Source organism: Sebastes fasciatus, chromosome 2 (genome assembly GCF_043250625.1).
Source record: "Sebastes fasciatus isolate fSebFas1 chromosome 2, fSebFas1.pri, whole genome shotgun sequence".
Taxonomy (NCBI): Eukaryota; Metazoa; Chordata; class Actinopteri; order Perciformes; family Sebastidae; genus Sebastes; species Sebastes fasciatus.
The window spans coordinates 25,877,267-25,902,294 of NC_133796.1; the positions used below are offsets into that span (position 1 = coordinate 25,877,267).

General features: G+C 38.7%; 1 long non-coding RNA gene across 1 annotated transcript in view; it reads left to right on the forward strand.

Annotated features, from left to right (window-relative positions):
* The first annotated feature begins 351 nt into the window (after window positions 1–351).
* Window positions 352–25,028, forward strand: part of LOC141762064 (uncharacterized) — a 37,253-nt gene continuing 12,576 nt past the window's right edge. Inside the window, exons 1-2 of the long non-coding RNA XR_012592713.1 lie at window positions 352–509; window positions 626–741. This is a non-coding gene — a long non-coding RNA (uncharacterized LOC141762064). The remainder of the gene's footprint in view (window positions 510–625; window positions 742–25,028) is intronic.

A 25,028-nucleotide genomic window follows, 5' to 3' on the forward strand; every position in this document is an offset into this window, starting at 1 on the left:
TTTACAATATAATATGTTTATTGTTCAACACACAATTCAAATTATGACAATAGAATAGAAATCATTTTGTTTTACTTTTGTAAAGCACTTTGTAGGAGGATGTTTCACTGGTGTAAAATGGCAGAGGTGTAGCTCTGCTGGTGGGCGCTGACGTTGCAATGGAACGAACAATTAGCTTTCACTTTTTATCAATATACGTTCTTTGACTTTGTTTCAGATCACTTCACTTCCTGCCTTTGTGCGTTTTCGCCCGCCAGTTTGCATTGTCTGCCCCGCCCTGATTAGTTTCACGTGTCCCTCATTAGTCCGGCACTCACCAGACCTCCTGCTCACCTGTTCTCACTTCCCCTATCCGTCTTATACGTCTCTGTCTTATTCACCTACAGTAGTGTCCAGCCCGTCTTGTCTAATTTTCCCTGCGCTTGTTGTTCCAGGTTTTTGTTCCCTGTTACCTGTGTTTGGATTAACCTGTTACCTACCTGCCGGACCTCCAGTTTAATTTGAACTTTGTAAGTTTATTTCAACAATAACTCATTGAACTCTTCCTGCTGTCTCCTCATCTGTTGATCTGTGTTTTAGTCTGCATCTCCTGAGACTATAATATTTGATGTGAATGCTTTTTCAGGCATGTTGGGCTGCAGACAGCTCCATGTGAGCTCAGAGATCTGGATGTGAGTGACGAACCAGGAGTCAACCGGATAATCCCAGTTAATACGTTCACCTACTGTGAGGATATTACAGGTGAGAGACAAAAACACATCTGAAATCCTTTCATGTCTGATGCAACTGCAAAATTTGTCAGATTAGATGTTACATTTTGTATTGTTTCTATATGGCTTTACACACACAAACATAGTGACTCCATTCAGTCGCTCCATGCCGGTACATGTGCAAACAAATGAAGCTCATCAGCAGGTTTGAATATGCATTTTCCTGGTATTAGGAGAAAAGCTCTCATCTGACTACGCACACGTGATTGTCTGCCCATGTGCACATGGGTGCATCAGTGTGTGTATGTGTTTGTATTTTGATTCTAACATGAAAAGGCACTTCCACACCCATATATTACCTTCTAAAAATAAAGTCATGACGTCAAACAACAGTTATTTCAGTTGGTCAGCTAGCGTTCCCCCCCTCCCTTCTCAAAATGCACTCAATAACAGAGCAACTTTCAGGCTTAAAAAAAACAAGTATAAAATGTTTCTTAGTAAACAAGTAACATGCAGGATAACATTGTATTTTATATTAATAATCATATAATGCAACCAATTACTGTTCACTTTCTAAACCAATAAAAGTGAAATAAATTCCAGAAAATATATCAAATACATCCCTTTTTATTCGTTTTTCAGCCGCATATCTACATCTTTTCTGTTCTCTCGTGGTGTTAATTTGTTGAAACATTATGTCCTATTGATTTACTCATAAAAGATGGATATGTTACTACGAGGCTGAAGTGTAGAAACAAGTTTAGGATTGTTGCCTTGATAAGTATTCACATCACATATAACTCTCTGCAGTGAGGCTTAGATATGAGTCATAGTCTAGAATGGTAGGAGGGCACATTAACTGACTGACTTTTTATTACCACTCAGCCGAAAACAAATATCTAAAACGATTGGATGAACGACTGTGGAACAATAATTAGGAACTGACTAATTAAAGGAATTGTTAGGGTGATTATATACATTCAGTACACAGTATAAAAATGTTGAATTAAACAGGAAGTGGTCTGGGAGAAGTGAACAGGCTGATTTGAACAATGTTGAGGATCAATGAAGGTTTTGAGTCACGTCACATAAGAACAGACTAATTAAAAAAACAATTCTATAATCATATTATCATTTTTTATTTTTATTTTGACATGAAATTTAGCTTTCATTACGGAGGCTGAAATGTGCCAATGGGATAAAGATTTTTTAGTGGTGAATTAATATCAATTAATTATTTTACTGATGTAACTATGTATAAGGTGATTCAATTTGAATAATGGAATCTAAAAATTAGAAATAAATGTCTAGAAATAAACTACAAATAAATAAAATATATATTTTTTTATTATTATTTTTCTTATGGATTTGCATACATATTTTTTTTATATTTTCACTTCAACTTCCTCCTTTAACATTTACATTTTCATTTCACTCACACTTTAAAGACAACTTTCTTTGATGGAAAGACACACAATTTAAAGTCAACAAATTAAAATGTAAAAGTAGTCCAACCCCCAGAGAAATATTAGGAACTCAGCCATTACTTTCATCATTTCTTTTTCAAAATAAAACATCTCTGTTCCGTCTTTAAATGAAAGCGTGTATTAAAAGGAATATGACATAACATATATGTAACATAGTGTACGTATGTTAGAATATGTATGTGAGAGAAAGTAAATTATGATTTTAAGATTTTGTTATTAACTTTTAAAGCTCTGCATGGTTTGGCACCAAGCTACATCCCTGAGCTCCTTACACTCTCTGTGCCATCTTGTAACCTTTGATCCTCTGACTTGGCTTACTGGTTGGCTTACTGGTTGTACCCAGGTCTAGGCTGGTCACTAAGGGTGACAGGGCCTTTGCCATCAATGTCCCTAGACTGTGGAACAGCCTACCTCAGGACCTCAGGTTAGCCAGCTCTATTATCAATTTTAAATCTCTTTTAAAAACTCATTTTTTATAAAAAGGCTTATTTAACTCGTAAGACAACAGCTTGGTGCACCTTTTTCCACACCTTATATTGTCCACTTTTGGTGTATTGATACCGCTGGTTACGGGTTTTAGTTTTCTCATTATTTGGTCTTTATGTTTTGTTCTTTTATTGTTGTTTTTAATTTGTCTGTATTTTATTGTATCTGTGCAAGCATTTTGTAGCTGTGTTTAGAAAGGTGCTATACAAATAAAGATTATTATTGTTATTATTATCATTATTAATTATAAACATTATAGAACAATCATATACTGTATAATGGAAAAGGAAATTCCCCAGTAAATGCATCTTGTCTCAATAAATTCAGTATAATGTCCATTTCCACAGCACTAATACCATCAGTACATGTCAGGTGTTCCACTTTGCCTTTTCCCCATAACCCAGAATTTTCACATCAAAAGTCCTGCTGCTCTCCATTTATAGGTAGGCTTTTAATGTGAAAAAACATCTGACATTTTTTACTTTGCTGATAGTAATATAACATCAATCAAAAATACGGCAAAGAAGAAATGACTGGAATTAATTATTAAAACATTATTTTCTGTTTAAAAAAGAGAAACAGCAGCAGAGACAGTTTTTTAATAGCAAACGGCCTTTATTTGTTCCCGCTGGCCACATCCCATTATTTGAATACTTGTATATGATAATTCATGGTTTTCTCCATTTATTTCCAAGCATATGACAATCACAGTGGTTTATTTTATTTATTTATTTATTTGACAGGGACAATACAAAGGCATTGTTACACTTAATTAAAGTGCAGCCGATGCAATAGGACTTCTAGCCGTAGCTAATTTGCAGACCATGTTCCTGTTTAGGCTTTTAAGAAAAAAGTAAAAATACATAATACCACATTATACATAAAATCCCATAATACAACATTGTACATTACAATCACTTTGCATATGTATGTTCCAATTGGTTTAGTTTCAGCCAGTGTTTCACCTTTTCATTAAACGTTTTCAGATCAGGTTGTGGTGTGAATATGTTTGGAAGTTTATTCAACATTTCTCATCCAACAATACTTCTTCACTGCCTCAAAGTTTATATCTACACCTCATCTCATCTCGTCTGTCAGTTCCTCTGAGGATTGTCTTGGATCACCTCGTACCTCCCTGAAGCATGAGGAGGTGATCCTCAGCCTTCGGACCTGATACCACTCATGACCTGTTGTCTGCTTTTTGTCACCTTCAATCTTGTAAGCAACATCTAGTGTGATCATGAGGACTTTAAGGTGGAAGCACTATACTGCCATTGAACTTAGAACAAAACAAGAATATGGACAAAAGGAAAAACAAACCTGCACAATTTCAGTTCTCTCTAACTTGTAACTTTAGTATTGATGGAGGATGCTCACACAAACGTATGTTATGGTTTTTTGAAAACACCTGTGGCTTCTTAGGGCTTAGTACTTCTGCTAACTCGTGAGTCAGACTCAAGATATTTTCTTCGGGCAAACCAAAACGACTGACGACATCCTCACTGCTGTTCATTTACGACAACTTACTGCAGTCTCTCTGCAATCAATTAATCCTTTGAGTCATTTGCCAGCTTCGCAAAGGTGAGGTTCTTTTCTCTGTTTAATATCTCTGACAGTATTTGGGCTTTCCACTGGCGGGTCAGTCTGGCAAATTTAAAAACAATTTTCTCTTTTTCAGACATTTTACAGACTAAACTATCGATAATGAAATAATCCTAAATTGCAGCCCTACAGTAATGCATTCAATAAATCCTCAACACAATAAAAACACATAGTGAAAGAAGGTATAAAAAGGTATGCCAAAACTGTAAAACGACGCTGACCCTCAACACTTAGCGTTTTGACAGTTACAAGACAAAGCCTGTAAATGCTTCAGATTCCACGGAGGGAGTCCAAGTGACAGCACTTCAGATATTTTGAGGATGACGAACCGTTTCATTTTGAAGAACAAAGCAAGAGCTCTGCTCCATATTCATCCCTCTTTTGTTAAGTCTGCTGCATTTTGATGCCACGGAAAAATGTAAATATTGAAACTTGTCAGGAACTGCTGTGGGAGCAGGAAACAAAGCCGGCTAGCAAATGGCAGTTTACATATTTTAGTTGTGAGAAACATATTTCTGAATGAGTCTTGCATAAATATCTCACATCAGCATCGTCAGTGGAGTATTTCACTGACTTCAATAAAGCAGTTAGGCTTCAGGAAGTCTTGTTAACTTTTTCCGATAACTTGTTTCACAAGCGAGCTGGAATGAATGGCAGATATGCACACGCCTCCTCTTACTGTATGCTCTTCCTTCGACTCCAAAACATTCTGGTGTGTCCTCAACAACCTCTGGAAAAAAATTTTCCCCTCATATTCATTACCACCAGTCCTTTATGACGTCTGCTCTTATTGACTCTGTGGTGTTTTTTTACAACACATTCTCACTTCCAACTCGTCAAATACCGGCGCTTGGTCAGTGCCCCTCAGCAACGGAGACTGACGCACAGCGTACCCCCCTTGCGTTACTTTTGGACGGACCTGGAACGGTGTGTCAATATACGCTTATTGTATGCATAGTGTCCTTTCAAAATAAACTTCCATTTTCACAGGAAGTTAGGTTTAGGCAACACAATCACTTAGGTAGGGTTAGGAAACGGTTGTGGTTGAAGTTAACTTCACTGATTAGTGACTGACATGACAAAATAAGTCAATGTTACTTTTAATTTCACACGGGACACGAACACCGGTCTCCTGGTTGCCCACTAGGGCAGCCGGATCACCGCCAATAGGAACGCTCTCTCTCTCTGAAATGACTTGTGATTGGTCAAAGTCTCCCGTCACGGGCTAGATGTTTTAAAGCCTGAAAACAGAGCCATGAGGAGGTGCAGGAGTCTAGTTTTCTCTCAGAACACTTGAATTACAATATGCTGAAAGATTATTATGGAAATTGTGCCCAATGATGCCAAAACCTTTCTGCCTACTTAAGGTTTAAGCTAACCTTGTAATTGTAACATTTACATTTTTCAATAAATTTTATTCTCTTCATACAAAAAATGATGCACTGCAAGATTGAGCTGCCTGCCGACACTCAGGATCTGCCATTCACAGAGTAAAATACATAAAACATTCTGCTAAAATGTTAAAGACCAGTTTTGCAAAACAATTGCATAGAGATTCTGGAAAAACAATTTTAAACAATACTTTGTAAGAGGCTGATAACTAACCAAACACATGGTTTTCTGGAGAAAATTAAACGAATAAATGAAGGTGGGGTTAATGAAATGCTGTAATATGAGCAGCAGCAGAAACGGAGCAAAAGTGAACAATGCATTGACACCTTTAAAGGACCACCTCAGTGCTTTGGATGACGTAAATGTCTGCCTGAGCTAACTGGTAGAGAATGTTGTACATTGAGATAAGGAAGGTTGATTTTACTCATATTTTTGTCTCAGTTTAAGGTTTTACTACCTTGTCCTATTCATCAAGAAAATGCAGAATGACTGTTGAGAATGATCAGGCTAAAGTGCAGCTTTTACCCTGTAAAAAATTAGTACAATTCAAAAGGTATATTTGTGAAATACATAAGCACGCTTTGTTTGACCTGAATATGGAAAAAGCTTTGAGGTACAAATGTGAGATGTAAGTGAAGTGACGCTAGAAATTATAATTCTGTTCTTAGACAAAAGGAAGTATTAAAGGCGAGTCCAGCAGGTTGTTTTATACATGTGTGCGTACACGCGTGTCTTTGTGTATAGAGCAGTTGTACTGAGGCTGTGAATGAAACAAGGTGCTTGTAGCTACAGCAGGAGAGGAAGTAATAACTCTTAATGTTGGGCACTTGGGAGACGCACGAGGCCTCATTATCTCCCTAAACGCCTCAGGCTTTCCGATGTTCTCACCTTACACCCACTGCTGACCTATGACTCACCAGCCCCTCTCTCCTCATAGTAAACTTTTATTACATTACCTTAATCGCGGAGCATCATGTTGTGAGGTTGGAGGGCAAACCCACGGCACCTCATCATTTATCATTTCACCCTCTTCTTATAAATGACGTACGCGTGACTTGGGTCGTGTCCATTTGGCAAAATACTGCACATACTATGCATTCTTTCAGCGTGATGTACAAAAAGAACCAGCTCACTTTTATTTAGATTTACCAGACTGGTTGTGGTGTCGGCCGACGTCCCTGCCTGACAGAACACAGAACACTGTTTAGACACCGACGTTGAGATAATGGAGGGACTTTTGTTAGAGAACTGGTATGTCTCTGCTCAATAAAGTATTATTAATAATGTTTGAGTTGATGTAAATGTTGTCAGTGAGCACCTTGTCGCAAAATGCAGCTAAGGTAAAACTGTAAATGTGTGTGTGTGTGTGTACATATATTTATATATTTGCATAAAGCAAGCATATTTGACCACTCCCATGTTGATAAGAGTATTAAATACTTGACAAATCTCCCTTTAAGGTACATTTTGAACAGATACAAAATGTGTGATTAATTTGAAATTAATCGTGGACAATCATGCGATTAATTGCGAATAAATATGTAATATTTAATTATATATATAATCGATTGACAGCCCTAGTAGAAATCCAAAATACAAGTATGAACCTGGAAATGAGCGTGATAAGTCCCCTTTAAAATGACAATGATATTGTGTTTAAAATATAAGTGAGCGTGAGTGTTTGTTGTAGTTTCGACATTGATGGAGAACGGAGGCTTTGGTCAGCTTGTGTTCAGGCAAAAATAAGTTCCAATGGTGACACATTTTTACTGCAGAAAATAAAAGAATCAAAACAAAAACCTCTCCAACAAACCATGCTGCATAATCCACCTCTTCACTGACCAGCCATATGCTCAGTACGTTGCAAACAGCGCTGTATAGCTACCACTGAGGACACAGAAGTCTGCAGTATTTTTCCCCCAAGGGAATATTCTGACCTGAAGTGTATTTTATATTTTAGAATTTCAAGTTAAAAAAAAGTGGAGTTTTAAAAATCAGATATCAATAATGTGTAGTGTCTTGAAATGTGACAATATTTAGGCCATGAAAAACTCAGAAATACATAAATGAAGAAATTGTTCCTGAGTAAAGAATTTCATATAGAAAAACTCTGGGACATACTTTTAAATAAATACACATTTACATATTTTACAGAATCTTTTACTGTAGGAATTATCTGGGAATGGAGGAGCTCTTTAGACTTATTATGACCAGTATTTTCTGTTTTCCTGGTTGCAGTCCTATATTTGCCAATATATCTGCAGGAATATAGCGTAGCGTATATCTTTAATAGAGTGTGGTTAGCCACATTTTTGCAAACCTATGAGACATACTACTGAAGGATATGGTTGACCAGAATCTTTTTTTTTTTTAAGGCAATGAGTGTCCATTAATTCTGAATTATCAGCATTCATGTGTTAATTAAACAAAATTAAAAGAATATCACAGGGGTTTAAATGTTGTCACCTTTATTTATTAGTAAAGTGAATTATTGTGTTGGAGCCACGAGGAATTATAACAACATTGATTTATGGTAACTGAGAAGAGGCTCACTGATACAACAATTGATGCAGCGATCTTTGTGGGTCACCTTAGTTGTGCGGGAGTGTGTCTGTTTCTCAGAACCAAAGGTTTTCATCTCAGCCAGAGGCCACAGTCTCCACATTCCTTATTTCCAAGCCTCACTTCTGCTGATGACTCATCTCCCCTGCCTTATTACAGGGAGCAGCACTCACTCTCCATCGTCGGACTACAGGATTACTTTACTGCACACACCTTATAATGAAATGGAGAAGCCGATGCAAAAGGCAGAGAGGGGCGACAAATTGATTGTAAACTGTATATCTATTTATATGATCGAGGGATTCTGATGTCATGAAGAGGTAGATTTACTGAAATTTACTGAAAAGGTAAATTTACCCTGCAGCAAAGAAAAATATGCTCGGTAGATCATATAGATGACAAGATAAATAATGTTTCTAAATACCTAAAGCAGGTGGTCTAATCAGTGTTCGAAAAAGAATTGGAAACATCAATGTGAGGTGCTATTTTTGGACTGTTGTTTACGTTCCTCGCATCGCAAGATACAGCAATGTGAAAAGCGTTCCAAGAATAAAAGCACTGCTGTTGAGACCAGCCCATTCTCACGCCCAAGTCATCAAATATGGCAGCTTGGTCAGTGGCCCTATGCATGAAACGGACGCTCTACGTGGCCGTAGTTATGGCGCGAGTAAAGGAGGAAGTCAGGTGCCATAGTATAAAGAGTGATAAAGTCAATGTACGGAAAAAACCCAGGACTATCACCCAGGAGACTGGTGTTTGTGTCCCATGTGAAACTTGATTTAATTTAAGTCAACGTTTAAAGGACCAATATGTAATATAATTACTGTAATAAATCATAAAATTACCATAATATGTCATCAGAGATTAAGGAAACATGCTAAATTGAAATACTTGCTTCTCCGACAACAATGCTACAGACAGTATGTTCTCCTTTGAAATTTCCTTTCCGGTCCAAAATGTCTGTTTTTGTTTTGGATTGGCGTGATCCCGTCCACTGCCCATTTCAACACCCCGTTGCCACATATGAAACAAATTGGCACGCAAACAAAGCCGTCTGCAGCCATGGAAGCAAGCAAACGAACTGGATCAACAGAGATAACGTTAATGTTAGATTCTAGCTGACCTGAAAAGCCTCGGCAACATCTCTCTGTGGTCCGTGTGGGGCTGGGTTATCAAGGCAGCGAGTATTTGAGACACACAGCCGGCGAAGTCATTCTGACTACTGCTCCTTAAGTCATGTTACGTTAAGTCACAGAGATTACGTCGCGTTCATAACGTAGCCTACTTTTTGTTTTAACATCTGCACATCTGTCTCTGTGTTACATTAACTCACATCTTTTGGTCTATTATCTTTGTACATTGCACATGTTCTATTCATACCTAATACTGTGAACGTTTGCACATCCCCTGGACAATATTTTGCACACTTATGCATAAAGCAATGCAAATTCCTTGTATGTGAAAACCTAATCGGCAATAAACCAAATTCTGATTCTGATATAATGACATATCATCACCTTTTAATTTGATTGGACAAACTTGTTTGCAAACAGTTGCTTATTTAAACATTCAGCAGTTACGAAGCTGCATTATCATTCATTTGGAGTCGTATTTCTGGCCATCTGATGAATTTAAGTCAAATATTCACTCTCTTTTAGCTCCATTTTTGGTCTCCACCAACTCCTATCTGGCTCTTTAGCTGTTAAATACTCCACTGTATTCAACAGCTAGTTGCTAACTGTGTCTGTCTGCTGTTTGTTGCGGAGCAGGTAGTGTACAGCGGGTTTTTAGATTTTTTTTTATCTGAAAACAGCTACCTACTGGGGCCAAAAACAACGCCATAAGAGCAGTGAGTGAACAAAAACGATACATTTGTGGGCCGAAAAGCTAACCATTGAGCTGAAACTCACTATAAAGCGCCATAAAGCCGAGAGGAGCTGCTGCTGTTGGGTGATAATTCTCTGTAGGTTCATCACTACGAGCATTACACATTGTCATTTAATACATTATTATAAAACTATTGATTATTACCTCTTTAAGTGCTGTAACATCATATACAAATTAAGTTGTCCTGTCGATATGGGTGTCACATCAAAAAACATATTATTGTTTAATTTGTAGGACTTATTGCCAGAACTCGACTCCAATGAGATGATGAATATTTAAGAGCTGTGTGTCTATCAGCTGGTTTTGGTGTTCTTCTACCCTCTAGTGGCCACAAATTGATTATTGCAGCTTTAAGTGTGGGACTCATCATCTCCATGGTCACTGTTAAAATAACACGTGTCCACATTCTCAGAATTTGTCCTCTGCTGTCCAATCTGTATACATCTATAATTCATGTTATATACTAGCCAGACATGAGAGAATTCAACTTTTCAAATATGCTTTAAATATACTGTTGACTGCTGCCTGTGCAGGCTTTATCGCCTTGTTTACTGTATTCTCTTTATTTATCACTGGCACATGCATAGGGCCCAGTATGTTCAATAACCCTCATTTTTCTCTTCCTTTATGATTTAATCAGTGAGTGTTGGCAGGAGCCTAATGGCAAGGCCAGTGATGAGTCAGCCAGGCTGCAGTTTTGGGAGCTGGAGGTGAGAATAACACTGAGGGGAGGAGGAAGGCAGGGACAGAGAGAGAAAACACAAGCAGAAAGGAAGACAGGGAATGAGGGATACCATTGTGAATAACACTGAATTTGGAAACAGGATTTTTTTTTTTATCTCTAGTCACACAGCTAAAGAATTGATGGAATGTAAAAGGGCTGTTACTTCCTGAGACACCTCGTTAATTGTCCGCTTTGAAATGTTTAACATCAAGATGACGACTAACCTTTGAAATGAGTGGATTGGCTCCATACATAGATCACATTCCAGTCCAAGGATGCCTTTCCTTATTCAGGAGTCTGGGTTGGACCAGGGGTGTAGCTCTATCTGTTTAAGTACCGTAGCGCATCTATGATGCGCGCACCGTTAGTTGTAGCTCGTTTCAAAGGTTATGCAACAACTCTTGGTGGCAAGTTATTAGTCAGCTATAACTGACCACACGATTAAATATTAGACAGATTTAAGAATAGATTAATCATGTTGAATATTATGCAGCAGTCAGCCAAACGTCTAGCCAAGTAGACGATACCATGAATGTAGTAGGTTGTCATTAGGGGGATCTATCAGCAGAAATGGAATGTAATATTGATAAGTATGTTTCTTCTTCTTTTCTAATGTAAAATCACTTTAAAATACGAATTGTTGTGTTTGCGTTACCTCAGAATGAGCCGTGTATATCTACAGACGGAGCTGGCCTCCATGCTTCTACAGTAGCCCAGAAACCAAACCAAACACTGGCTCTAGAGAGGGCCATTTGCATTTTCGCGTCGGCCACCGTAGTTCCCCTAAATGTTTGGCACATGGCCGAAGTTTCATTTGGTTACAATCTGCAACCTCATCGCTAGATACCGGCAGATCCTACACGCTGCACCTTGAAGCAATATAGATGATGATGTTAGATCATTGTAAACTTTTACCTTTTTAGCTGTTCCAAAAGAATGAAAGGATGTTTTGCTGCCCTTTCATCTTTACTAGTTTAACATTAGCTAGCTATAGACTCAGAGGCTACCAGCGTTGTGAATCAATCAACACATCTGAAATGTCAATATGACAACTTTTGACCCTCTTGCCTGACATTTACCTTGCACGGCAGCTGGATTCTCGCGATCTCATATATCACACGAAAGTCCGTCTTGTCAGGCTTCAAGTAATACGTTTGTGTCCGGCAAGCCAGACCTCGGGCCAATCAGCGCCCTGTGAGGAGCTACTGGCAGCTATGAGCATGGTTTATGTGTGACGCGATGACACGGAGAGGCGACTGTTGGTTCAAAACAACAATGGTGTATAGCAAGCCATTTTAACATTTAATAGATAGACAGGATATTCATTAGAGATATCTGTAACGTCATTTTGCCTCATCAAAACTCTAATTCAAGATATCCCTAATGCTATTTTGACTTGGCAAAACTCTAATTTTAGATATCCGTAATTACATTTTGAGTAGTACGATTCAAACTACTTTTGCCATTCATGTGTATGGGGTTTGTCATTACAGATATCTACAACTCAGTTGCAGATATCCGTAATTCACTTTGCGGATATCCGCAACTGAATTATGACTAGTCGTAATTCCATTTTCAGATTATCTACAATTTAATTCTAACTAGTCAGAATTCCAGTTCAAGATATCTTTAATTCCCCTCAATTGAAGATATCTACATTGTCCTTTTTAGATTTCTAAAATTAAATGTTGACTGGTCAGAATGATGTTGTAGATATCTCTAACTGGAGTTTGGGATGGTCACAATGTAATTACAAGATATCTTGAATTAAAGTTTTGACTAGGCAAAATGACGTTGCAGATATATGGGATGGGAGGCGGAAGCTATTCAAACGTACTATAGCGCTGCACTGAAGCCGAATGGGTTTTTATAAAGTGTGTCTGAAGACAATAAATCTACAAAACGCTGTAAATTTCTACCACAACTCTCTAGCTAACAAAGCTCTCATTCGCCACAAATTCCTTGATGATGAGCTCTTTCTATTTCACGGCATTTTCTAATTATCTTATCCACAGCGGTCCCTGACCACTCGTCTCACAGCTGGCTGCACATAGAGACCGATGTTGTGTGTCCAGCTCGGAGGACGGCTTGTTTTGATGCAAATGAGGTTGTAGCTTTTTGTCTACCTTACTACGGTTAGAAAGCGCCGTAGTTTGTGTTTTAACAATGTTTCGCTTATGAGTTATTGATCCGTGATGTTTTTATCTTTTTCCAACTTTACCGAACTATCCAAGTTAGCAAAAGCTTCTGCTAACACTGTTCAAATGCTTTGTGGGGCGATATCCAATGGGAAGCCTTGCATGAGCAACGTCATGCACAACAATTCTCTCTAATCTCTAACTGTCTTTTTGACAAGTCAGAATGGCGTTATAAATATCTTGAATAAGAATTCTGACTAGACACAATGTAATTGCGACTAGTCAAAATGCAATTGTGGATATCTCTAATGTTAATTCCAGATAGTCAAGCTTAGCTGTTTAATGTTAAAACGGCTTGCTATAAATGGTGGCTCCTAAAGCGGTTAGCGTAGCTGCAATAGCATCAGAACTGGAGAGTATTTCTTCATTGACAGTAGAGCAAAGAACAACACTGAAGGCTTTTCTCGATGGAAAAGATGTTTTCGCTCTTCTCCCGACTGGCTTCGGCAAGAGTTTGATTGACAGATGGTTCATCCAATCACCTGTCAAGTATTTTTTGAAAGTGCTTGCCCTTTTCCAAACAGTTTCCAATGACGCCTTCTCAGATGGTTCTGTGTAACAAACAATCTGGATGGTTAGGTTAGTATGACATACGCTTTAGCGATGATTGGAAGTGCTTCAAAATATATGAATTTCAATCAGATTATTATAACTGTGAGTATTGTATATCCTCAGTTGTAGATAAACAGTGGTGGAGTTTCATTTTGGTGCTCTCCAGCAGCACAACACCCCTTGGACCTGCCCTTGTGTTATCAAAGCAGTTGTACTTGGTTAGGATAACATGAACGTAAATGTTGTTGAGAATGTTTCCTCCAGGATGCATAACTATGTTGGACACAAATACCTGCCATAAGCCTGATTAATGAGCCAGACTGCAGGTAGCATTCCTTCCATATCCCACCAAATACCATTATGACAGGCGAGCTTTCCATGCCCGTGTTTAGTCTTTATTTTCAAACACTACGGTAAATGTTAATTATGGACCCATTTAATAGTTGACTGTATTTTCACTGCCAGAGGCATCCAGTGACATTGTTTGGGTATGACACACCACAGTTTAGACAGTGTGGTATTTTCATTCATAACACTCAAGCTATTCCTGTTCCTGTTATTGAACCAAAGAAACCAAAATATGTAGAAGACATCCTTCAGCTGTTAAAAGCTTGTTTCTGTATTTCAGTGTCATCTAAGAGGTATCCTAAATTTTAGAAAAATATATGAACACTAATTTGTTAATGTGTACGCTGACAACAACATGGTGCCTTAAATTAACTAGAATTTTGTGTTTGTCTCTCATTTAAACATTTGACCATGTCAACGGGTTATAGCTCAGCAATAGGTATGAAGTAATAGGACTTATTCACGGAACGCAGGGAAAACACAGGCATAAATAATGAAAAAGAACAATGGTTGAATTACATTAAAGCTTCAGTAGGCAACATGTTTTTGGCATCATTGGGCAAAAAATCCATAATAACATTTCAGCATATTGTAATTCAAGTGTTCTGAGAGATAACTAGACTTCTGCACCTCCTCATGGCTCTGTTTTCAGGTTTTAAAAAATCTAGCCCGTGACGGGAGACTTTGGCCACTCACAGGTAATTTCAGAGAGAGAGCGTTCGTATTGGCTGTATTCATAGTAGCAAAACAGCGGTTCTACAACTTCCGTGTTCGCATGTAATGCCATTGGGCCCAAAATTATTTTTCCCATAGACTTACATTGGGAAAGACGTCTGTAACTCAGCGGATAACTTTTTTTTTTTTTAGTTAAATCAACTTCCTAGTACGAACACTTGAATAGCCCTTATTTAAATTAGGTTTTAAAAGTTGTAAAATGCACTAATAGCCGAATCCAGAGTTATTGTCCTTCCTCCGTTCATGTGAATGAGACCCAGACTGCTCTATGGGTCCAATGGATGTGGAAGATCGCCGAATGATCGAAGTCAAGCTTTTTTTTTTTCTACTTCATCTGCCACTGAGCAACTTTCATAGGAATGAATGGGAGCACTTTCGCTGTTTGCACTTTTTGCACCATTAGCCCGTCATTGTGTTGAGAGGCGATATAAATGCTCCCAATCCCTTAGCACCTTTAACTCTCAAGAAAGTGAATAAGCATACAGTATTTCCCAAAATGTTTAAGTATTCTAAAGCAAATTTACTGTTTTCCAGTCTTTTCGCTGATGTACTGTATGTTCCGTATTGTTAATGACAAAAAACATTGGTCTTTTGTTTGAGTAATAATATAAAACAATATCATAATCATTTAAAAAGAATTCAAGGTTCTTTAAACTACACAAAGGTTTTTTTCTTAATCAAGTCTTTCTGACTGAAAAGGAGGCTGAAATAGGTTCAAATAAGTGAAGGATCATCATGAGGGCAAAAGCTCTCTTGTTCTGTTCTTCACAGTGCAGGTGAGATCCTGTTTCTTACTCTGCCTACAGTGTAAAAACTCATAGACGATGGTGGTAAGGTGGCCACATTTCTTGCAGTTATTATGAGCAGGAACTCATGGCTCTCACTCATTTCCATGCAGCCACAGTGTTCACAGGCACCTGGATGTAGCAGATGTTTGTAAATTTATATGAATCATATGAAATCTGGCTGGTATCTGTACGAAAGATTTTTCATTGATATGTCACTGACATATAAAGGTGTGAAAATATGTGAATTCTAATGAATTATTTATTCAGGATCTGGGTATGAAATGTCATGATGACATGGACTGCCTGTGAGCTGACTTTCAAAGAAAGGGAGGATGACGCATGAGCTTAGGTGTTGAATGATGGTACCAAGAAATGAGGGTGAGAGAAAAGGTTCAGAGTGTGCGAGAGAGGAAGCTGGAAAATATCTGACCATTAGGAGATGTGAGTGACGTTGATTATTCTGCAACTTTAATATCTAACTGTGGCTGGAAAAAATACTTATATCACTGCAAAAAATATTCATCTCAACAACTCATTCGGTCTCAGGTTCAGCTTCCAAGACTTTCATAAAGCGAGAAAATATTCAGCTCAACACACGAGACAACACCACTCATTTCCCAGTATAGATTTTTCTTGTTCCAGGAATATAATAGAAGTAAGTGTCAATATCTTGAAACAAGACAAAGTGGGCAGAATGATTCTAGAAAAACATCTCACATCTTGGCAGATTTTTGTTGGTTATGTTAACCCTCATCCTACAGACTGGGGTCCCTGCAGACCCAACATGTATACTTTGTGTCATATCTCAGTCACAGGTGTTTCACTTTAACATTTTTCACGACTTTGTCAATCAATCTGTTCGTAATGGCTTCATATCATTGTTTTGCTTCAACAAAAAGACCCATATATTGGAATCCTGGGGGATCCCAGTTAAAAGCACCCAATTGCAGTTTATGTAGTTTTAGAATAGCTAAAATAGAATAGGTAGATAAAATGTTTGCCATGGGTCCTAATCATAGACTGTATAAAATACGAACATAGTCTGCGTGACGTCATCCATAGGTTTCTGAAGAGCCATTGTGAAGCTCAAAGTGGATGGCTCCGGCCGTCGCCAGCTTGGCAGTGACAACACAGCCTAATTCCCGGCTAATCCAAAAATGGGCAAAGACGTGGATCATTGGTGGAGATGAGGCGGGCCGGGTGACGCAGCAGAACAGACAGCTAGCAGATAGCGACCTGGTACGGCACCCACCTGTCACTCAAAGCGGCAAAATCCTTAATTATGCCTAACTTTAAGCCTTAATATAATTTAAACGGCTGAGTTGTAGAAAAATTCACCCCCCGTGCAATTGTTATGAACGGAGAAATTAGCTATAGAGACCAAAACCGCAGACACAGATTTCCTCATGTGCTCAGATAAGTTAATTTGCATGATTTATTTGTGACACTTCGTCATAGAAAATGAATTGTTAGAATTGTTTTTTGTTGTGTTTTTTTTAGTAGTGTACTAACACAGGTGCATCTCTTTACAAAAGCTTGATATGTTGAAGCCACAAAGAAAGATGTGTCCTTCAGAGGACCTGAAGGAAAGGCTGAACAGCTGTGTTTGGGCAGCTCTTCTCAAGTCTGAAATGTGAACCTATCCTTTAATTATTATTTTTTTGTGTGTTTGATATATGTGAAATCATAATAAATCATAGGTGTGAATGCGCTTCAGCTAATCAGGCTAATTAAGATGATGATGAATGTGTCCCTATAAATAAATGAATAAACAATTAAAAAAACATCAAACAGCGGTGACTTTTTCCATTGGTCTGCTTCAAATAGTATATTTACCAGAGACTTTCTATCCATTCATTTTCTGGAGTTTATGCAAGCAGTTGTGGCTTCAGGCTAAACGTGGTAGCCCAGACGTACGTCTCCACAGTCATGTCTTCCAGTTCTTTTCTGGGGAATCATGAGGCATTCCCAGGCCAGATGGACATGTAATCCCCTCAGGATGTCCTCCAAATTGGATGCGGGGCAAGGAAGGTGAAAAAAGTGTCCCGCGTCATCATTGCGTCATATCATTGGGGTACAACACATCTGCAGTCAAATCTGGTCTGAACAAGCCAGAATTGAGCCAACAGCAACATATGACCGTAGCTCCAGTTTCACAGCACATGTGTCATACCTTATAGCTCAACACCGTGTCCCAGCCTCTTTCAATAAGCTTTGATGCAGGGACGTGGCCAGGAGACTTCCTCAGATGCCAGAACCACCAAGTGGTTCCTTTCAATGTGAAGAGGCAGCGGGTTGATGTCTGACAGTGATACCAGACAATTATACTGATGAAAGGCAGAGACGGGTCTATAGAAACCATTTTTACAGAAATACTGAAACTAAATTACTTGAATATATCCTTACAGAAATAGTTTGACCTATACTTACGTTGTATAAAAGGCATTACTGCAACCCACTTTAATCACTGATATCACATTTTATCATATATCCCCGCCAAATGACCATAAGAGCCCTTACAGAATATTTTTGTATTGTAACAGAAGCTAAAAATACTGAACATTTACTCTACTGAACTACAACTGGAACAACATAATAATTAAAGGTACAGTGTGTACGATTTGGCGGCATCTAGTAGTGTGGTTGCAGATTGCAACCAACTGAGTACCCCTCCGATCACTTCTCCTTTTCCAAGATTGCGGTAACGTGAGCTGCCGAGTGCATACCCGTGGTAACGCCATTCACCTCGCTCAGAGGCCATCCTTACCATAATAACACTACTTTAGAAGCAACAGAAGTCAGACGGCGGCTGGCGGAACCACGGTTTTGCACTCTGCGGCTCTCGTTACCGCAGTTTCACAAGCTAGTCGGAGAACTACGGTGGCCTTCTGGTAACGGGAAAGGCTCTCTCTAGAGCCAGTGTTTGGTTGGTTCGTTCTGGGCTACTGTAGAAACATGGCGGACTCAGTGAAGAGGACCCGCTCTCTATGCAGATATGAAGGGCTCATTGTAAGCTAACGAAAACACAACGATTCATAGTTTCAGTTGATTTTACACTAATGAAAACATGGCTATGAATATTATATTCCATTTCTGCCAGTAGATCCCCCGAAATGTAACACATCGCTCCATATGAGATTAAATGAAGGCTACTGCAAGTAAACAATATCAGAACTATCCAGTCCAACAAATAATGAGCCATATATACATATATGTTTCCTTTCCTAAAATAAAATGTTATTTTGTTTGAAGGAAAAAAAACGTTTTAGGAAAATTTTCCATTTGGAATTGCACTATTTAATGATATCAAGAGCTGTCTAAGAGTTGGCTGATTAATACTGATTATTTTTGCTGCATTCTCTTTGTGTGCACGGGGGTTTTGTCCTGGGGACAAAGTGGGTCGTTGGTGGGCCGGCAGGGCACGAGGAGCGAGTTCCAAAATCCTCCAGAGTAGAGCACAAAAGTGCTGTGAGAGCCAAATAAGAGCAACGGAGAGTGAATTGGCAGGAGAGTGGCAGGCGAGCAGAGCGGAAGCGGCTGGCATGCATGGTGGGTCTGGACACAGGAGAACAGGATGGGTAGGAGTCTGATATTATGACATTGTACGGCTTTTGCGGCTGCTGAACCTGCACAAACAAGTGAAAAAGAAACTGTGTAATTCTCAAAGCACTCGCAAAGGGCGAAATGCACCTCTAACTGCATTGCCAGGAAAATAGTGTCTCGGTGCTCCTGCTATTTGCACATATTTACATTAGGTATACATGCATACATTTAGTGTAAAATTAGCCCCTTTCTATGCAAATGAGCCTCATTGCAAAAACAGTCCAATTCAAAAAGATCAACGCTATAATAATGTGGCCTTGGGTAACTTGAAAGGGTGCTTATAAATAAAATGTATTATTATTTTCATTAAATTTTTCTATGTCTCCATTGTTTTTTCCCATTGTTCTGCCTACTGTGTTAGTTAGATATACCCTTTTCCTAACAAAATGAATGTGTATATGCAGGTTTTTTAAACATGGGAAAACCTGCAAAAAATAGATAATAGACTCCTTTCCCATTGCGAGTATCCTGTGTCATTGCACTGGCTTTATGTTTTTTTTTCCTGCTGTGTTCCATTTGACGTCACGGACGCGCCAGCCGGCACCGGAAGCAGGGTTAGTAAACAGTGAAAATGTTACGGTGGTTACTTCTTTTCTTATATAGCCTTTATATAGTCTCTCTTTCAAACTCTCAAACCAGAGTTGGTGAATGTTGGAACAGCAGAACGACTAACAAAGACGGTTTTGATGAGTTTTATTTTGTTTCTGTCGAGTTTGAACGAAGTGTGTTTTACGCCGATCAGCGAGGTAAAATTACTGTTGTCTGACTGGAGTCTGGTGGCTCTGAGGAGAGCATAATAATTGTATGTTTTCTATGTTAATAAATTATATTAATTGTTCAAATCCCTGTTGATTTTATTCATTATATATGCACTTCAACGCGCGCCACATAGTGTCATGCCGAGCAAATTAGCATGTCCACCTGGGTGTCATGTTTCCATCACTGCTGATCGGAGCTGCAGTCGATAAATATCCGTAACTACTGCACAGTCATGTAACCCACGAATGAATGCTGATTGTAACTTCACCCACTGAAGACAAAAGTCCGATGTTAGTGGGTATTAGCGGGTTTTTTGTCCAGTGGGAAAGGGGTTGATAGACCGATAGATAGATAGGCTCTGTTCAGACCTGGTATTAACATGCGTCCTCAGTGATCCGATCACAAGTGGACAGCTCTAAGTACAGGTGTGAACGCACTCAAGACGCTTTGAGGACACATTGAGATCGGATCTTTCAGATCACATTCAGAGGTGGTTCTGGGCCACATATGGCCACATTCGTTTAGCAGTGTGTACGTGAATGCGTCCTGGGCCACATTAAGGACCACCTACTCAACTGATGTCCAGCTGGGATCCGCGGGGTCTCTGCGCTCCTCAGGTGAATAAACAGGCAGACACGAGTGCTTGTCAGCATGGAAACGGCCTCTGTGCTCTATTGTATCCCGTCAGTAAAACTGTACTTTATTAAAATATATCTTGTTTATAAGCTACATATCTACAGACTATCAGACTAGGCACGCAAAGTGCATTATTATCATATTGTCGAAGATATGTCGCTGTTTTTGTTCCGCTGCTTTGCCCGCCTGTTCTCTGTCCTCCCCGGCTCTCTGGAGATATTGTCCCCGCTGTTGTCTGGCAAAAGCAGCGGTGCCGGCGGCACGGAGGTCCCCGGGGACCACCAGTACAATAACCTTTCATTTTGTTTAGTTATTACAATGCACCAGAATTCACGGATATGTAGGATATTACTACTGACATTCATGTGATATTACGTCACAACATCTGCTGTATCAGCCGTCTGTTTACTACATGTTTATTTGCATATAGAGCGGGGAAGTGAGATCGGATCACATGTGGTCACTGGAGACGCATGTGGAGACGCATTCTAATGCCAGGTTTGAACAGACGTACTTAAAGCTGTCCACTTGTGATCCGATCACTGAGGATGCATGTTAATACCAGGTCTGAACAGGGCCATAGATAGATAGATAGATAGATAGATAGATATACAGATCATTTATTGTATTGTTGTAGAAATTAATTTCTACAGCCTGTACAAACATAAGAACAATTAATGTACCGCAATCACAAAAACGTAGCCACAGTTTACAATACAGTCACAAGATCATGAGTCCATTGAGTGTTATTGCTACAGTTTGTTGAGGCACAGTGATGGCAGAGGTCACGAAGCTCTTACCATAGCATGTTTTTTTACAGATCAAAGATCTGTAGCTGCGGCCGGATGGGAGTAGAGTAAAGCACAAGTTCAGGGGGTGGCTGAGGTCATGTGCGATGATGAGTGCTTTACGTGTGATGGCGGTGTCAATGAGGGCTGGGACATTGGGAGTAGGAGTTCAGCTTTCAAGACTTTCATAAAGCAAGAAAATATTCAGCTCAACACGTGAGACAACAACACTCATTTCCCAGTATAGATTTCCTTGTTCCAGGAATATAATGAAGTGTCAATATCTTGAAACAAGACAGAGTGGGCAGATTGGACCGTGATTCTAGAAAAATGTTTTTTTTGGTTATGTTAAGAAAATAAGTTTGTGACACTCTGTCATAGAAAATGAGAAAATTATTGTTTTTTTTTAGCAGTGTACTAACACAGGTGCATCTCTTTACAAAAGCTTGAACCCACAAAGAAAGATGTGTCCTTCAGAGGACCTGAAGGAAAGGCTGAACAGCTGTGTTTGGGCAGCTCTTCTCACATCAAATATTTCTAAGTTCATCACAACAATGTTGACCTAAAACAGCTAATACCATCCGTAAGGTTCATGATAACATACCGTAGATAATTAATTTATACTGTCTGAGTAGGGAGACCAATGATTTTAGAGGCATTGTGTGTGATTTTAAGGAGTTTGTTCATGTTGGTGACAGTGAACATGGTGAAGTGGGACAGTAGAGGAGGATGGGTCCTATGATGCTGCTGGACAGGAGGAGCTGAAGGTTGGGTGTGACTGAGAGAGCTCTGAGTTTCCGGATGGCGTATTGCCTCCGTTGGCAGCGTTTGTGGATGTCGGTAGTGTGATGATCAAAGCTGAGTTTAGGGTGATTCTAAGATACTTGAAGCTCTCCACCCTCTCAACTGGCTCATTGTTGATGGAGATGTGACTGTGGGGGGTAATGGGTTTATTGCAGGTTTCAGTGAGGAGTTTGTTAGTCTTGGCGGCATTCAGGAGGAGGTGGTTCTCTGTCAACCTGGTCAACAAGTGACCTAAACCTAAATTCCTGCGAAAACGGAAGTTTATTTTGAAAGGACACTATGCATGTATTGACATGCTGTCCCTGACACGTCCAAATGTTACGCAAAAGGTGTACTCCGTGTGTCAATCTCCAATGCCAAGGGAGAATGTCTCTGTCCATCACTGTGCATGTTCCTCATAGCTCCATCCAACTACAACTTGAGTAGAGGTCTGTTCAGCCAGAGTAACTGAAAACACCTGTGTAGCAGAATCACGCTTCTCATGTGAAAGAAGCGGAGAGCCATACCTCTGCATATCTGGCTTTATCAGCCATATGCCGATAAAACAACACATTTTGTCACTTAACTGAAAGTATCGGTATTCTGCTGTGGTGTGAATTAATTTACCAAGCTGTCGTAGAATTTTGTCATGTTTTATATGGGTTCACTTGGTTTTTAAACGTCTTCTGCACTTCTCGTCATTAGAGGGCGGAGAGAGTTGTGGGTCCATGCAATGAACAAGTTTGTGGTTTATGGGAGCTTTCTGGAGCAGCTTGCTCACTAAAGCGCTCATGATAATTCTACAGTCTGTTCTTAACTGCAACACCTTAACTTCACTATACCTTTTCACAAATGAGAGAGGTATCAATCTTTATTTAACTCCCAGAAGGAAAGCTAGTAAGTGTTTTTCCAAAAATGTCAAACTATTCCTTTAAATACGATGTTATTAATTTGATAAAAATGTAATATATTGGACAGCTCTTTAATTAGTCATACAAAGCTCAGAGAAAGCACAAATTAAATATGACCCTGCCACATGATCAATATGCTGTGAAATGAATAAATGGAGAGAAATTAAAATAAAGATTTTCATAGTTTACTCAAATAAGTCTGTAGTAATTTATCATATTTCCTTTTCCTTCAAGTGACTTTTCTGCTTGTAATTGGACAAATATTTTATTGGAGCTTCTGTTGTCAGTGACTTTCCACTTTTCCAGGACCTAAACAAACCCTGTAATGGTTGGGTAAGAAAAAATATTAACAGGCCAGATCTAACTCACCAGCTGCCTATTGACGATGCCTGTTCCAGGGACACGGGAACTTGTTACATCTGTTGTCTGGGTGCTGTGAATTTTTATCTTTCTACTCCTCACTATTTTGTTCCTTGTAATGTGAGCCATGTGGGAATTTAAGCTTTTTGTTTTTCTATACGCTCATTCGAAGTTAAATTGGATGAACTCTTAAATAGTAAGTCAAAAATATTAGTAGCTGTAAAAGCCTAAATAGTTTGAGCTGCACTGACAACAGAAACAAGGAACAAGAAGCAACGGTGCAGCAGATTATGTCTTGAGGTTTGTTTCTGCCACAGAGGCGGACATAATCACTATCAGCTCGTCCTCAATGGCTCATCTGGGAATCATTCTTCGGTATAGCAATCTGCTGTAAGCTTCACTGTTTCAATTTTACAGCAAAGAAAAAATATTTTATTCTCTCATTAATCCACATAAAAAGAGCTCATGTATTATCACTTACTAGCAGTTCACAGGCCTGATTGATTACTGTTGCATGCGATAATGTGTCGGCAAACAATTTAAAGAGGCAATAATCAATATTTCTATATTAACAATGGATCACTACTTGAATGTTTTAGTTCACTCTCACTTTCTGGTCACAGAACGCAGCTGTTTTCAGACAAAAAAAAACAAAACAACAACTCTAAAAACTCACTATATGCTACCTGTCCAACACCAGGGCTGAGCAATATGGAGAAAATAAAATATCCCAATATCTTTGACCAAATACCTCAATATCGATATTGCGATGATATAGTAGTAGGGCTGCACGTTTATGGCCAAAATGCTAATCACGATTATTTTGATCAATATTGAGATCACGATTATTTATCACGATTATTTGTAGATTTTAGGGACAAAATATTTTTATAACAATTTCACATTTAAAAAAACGCTGATTTCACATCCATGTTGTGCTACTGTCAAATACTCTAAATGTTATCGTTTTACTCTGTTATTGTCATCTATAGTGGTTTATTTTTATAAAAACACCCAATTCAAATGAATAGGAAATAAATGATTGTATTTTTATTTACTTTGATTAAAAATAATCCTGGTATTAGTAGTTGTAATTATATATTATAAGCTGCTTAGAGCTAGTTTTAGGAAGTTAAACAGGTCATATTTCCCTCTCTCTTATCTATTTTATATTGCTGTGAAAACATCTCCTTCAAACAAATAGATTTATTCAAGTTTCTCGTCAAAAACTACATTTTACAAGATTACATTTAAACGCATCATGAGTTATAATTTCCCATCGTCAATACTCCTTTGTACTGAACAGAGCTTGAATGCACCATAATGTAACTGAATGGAACGTCCGTTAACAAGCTCAAATTCAGAGCCAGTGTTTGGTTTGTCCATTCTAGGCTACTGTAGAAACATGGCAGCCGGCTCCGTGTGTAGATATAAACGGCTCATTCAAAGGTAACAAAAACACGATTCTTATCTTCAGGTGATTATAAACTAAAGAAAACATACTTATTACTATTATGTTTAATTTCTGCCAATAGATCCCCCTAAATGCTACACACTGTTCCTTTAAAAGGTGATATGTTAATGTTGTGTTTAGCTTGTTGTGCCGCAAAACAGTGTCATTGCAGGTTCAAAAGTTACATGTAGGTCATTAGTCATGTTACACTAACTCATTTTTAAGACAAAACTAAATGTGAAACTAATTTAATGAAATTAACTT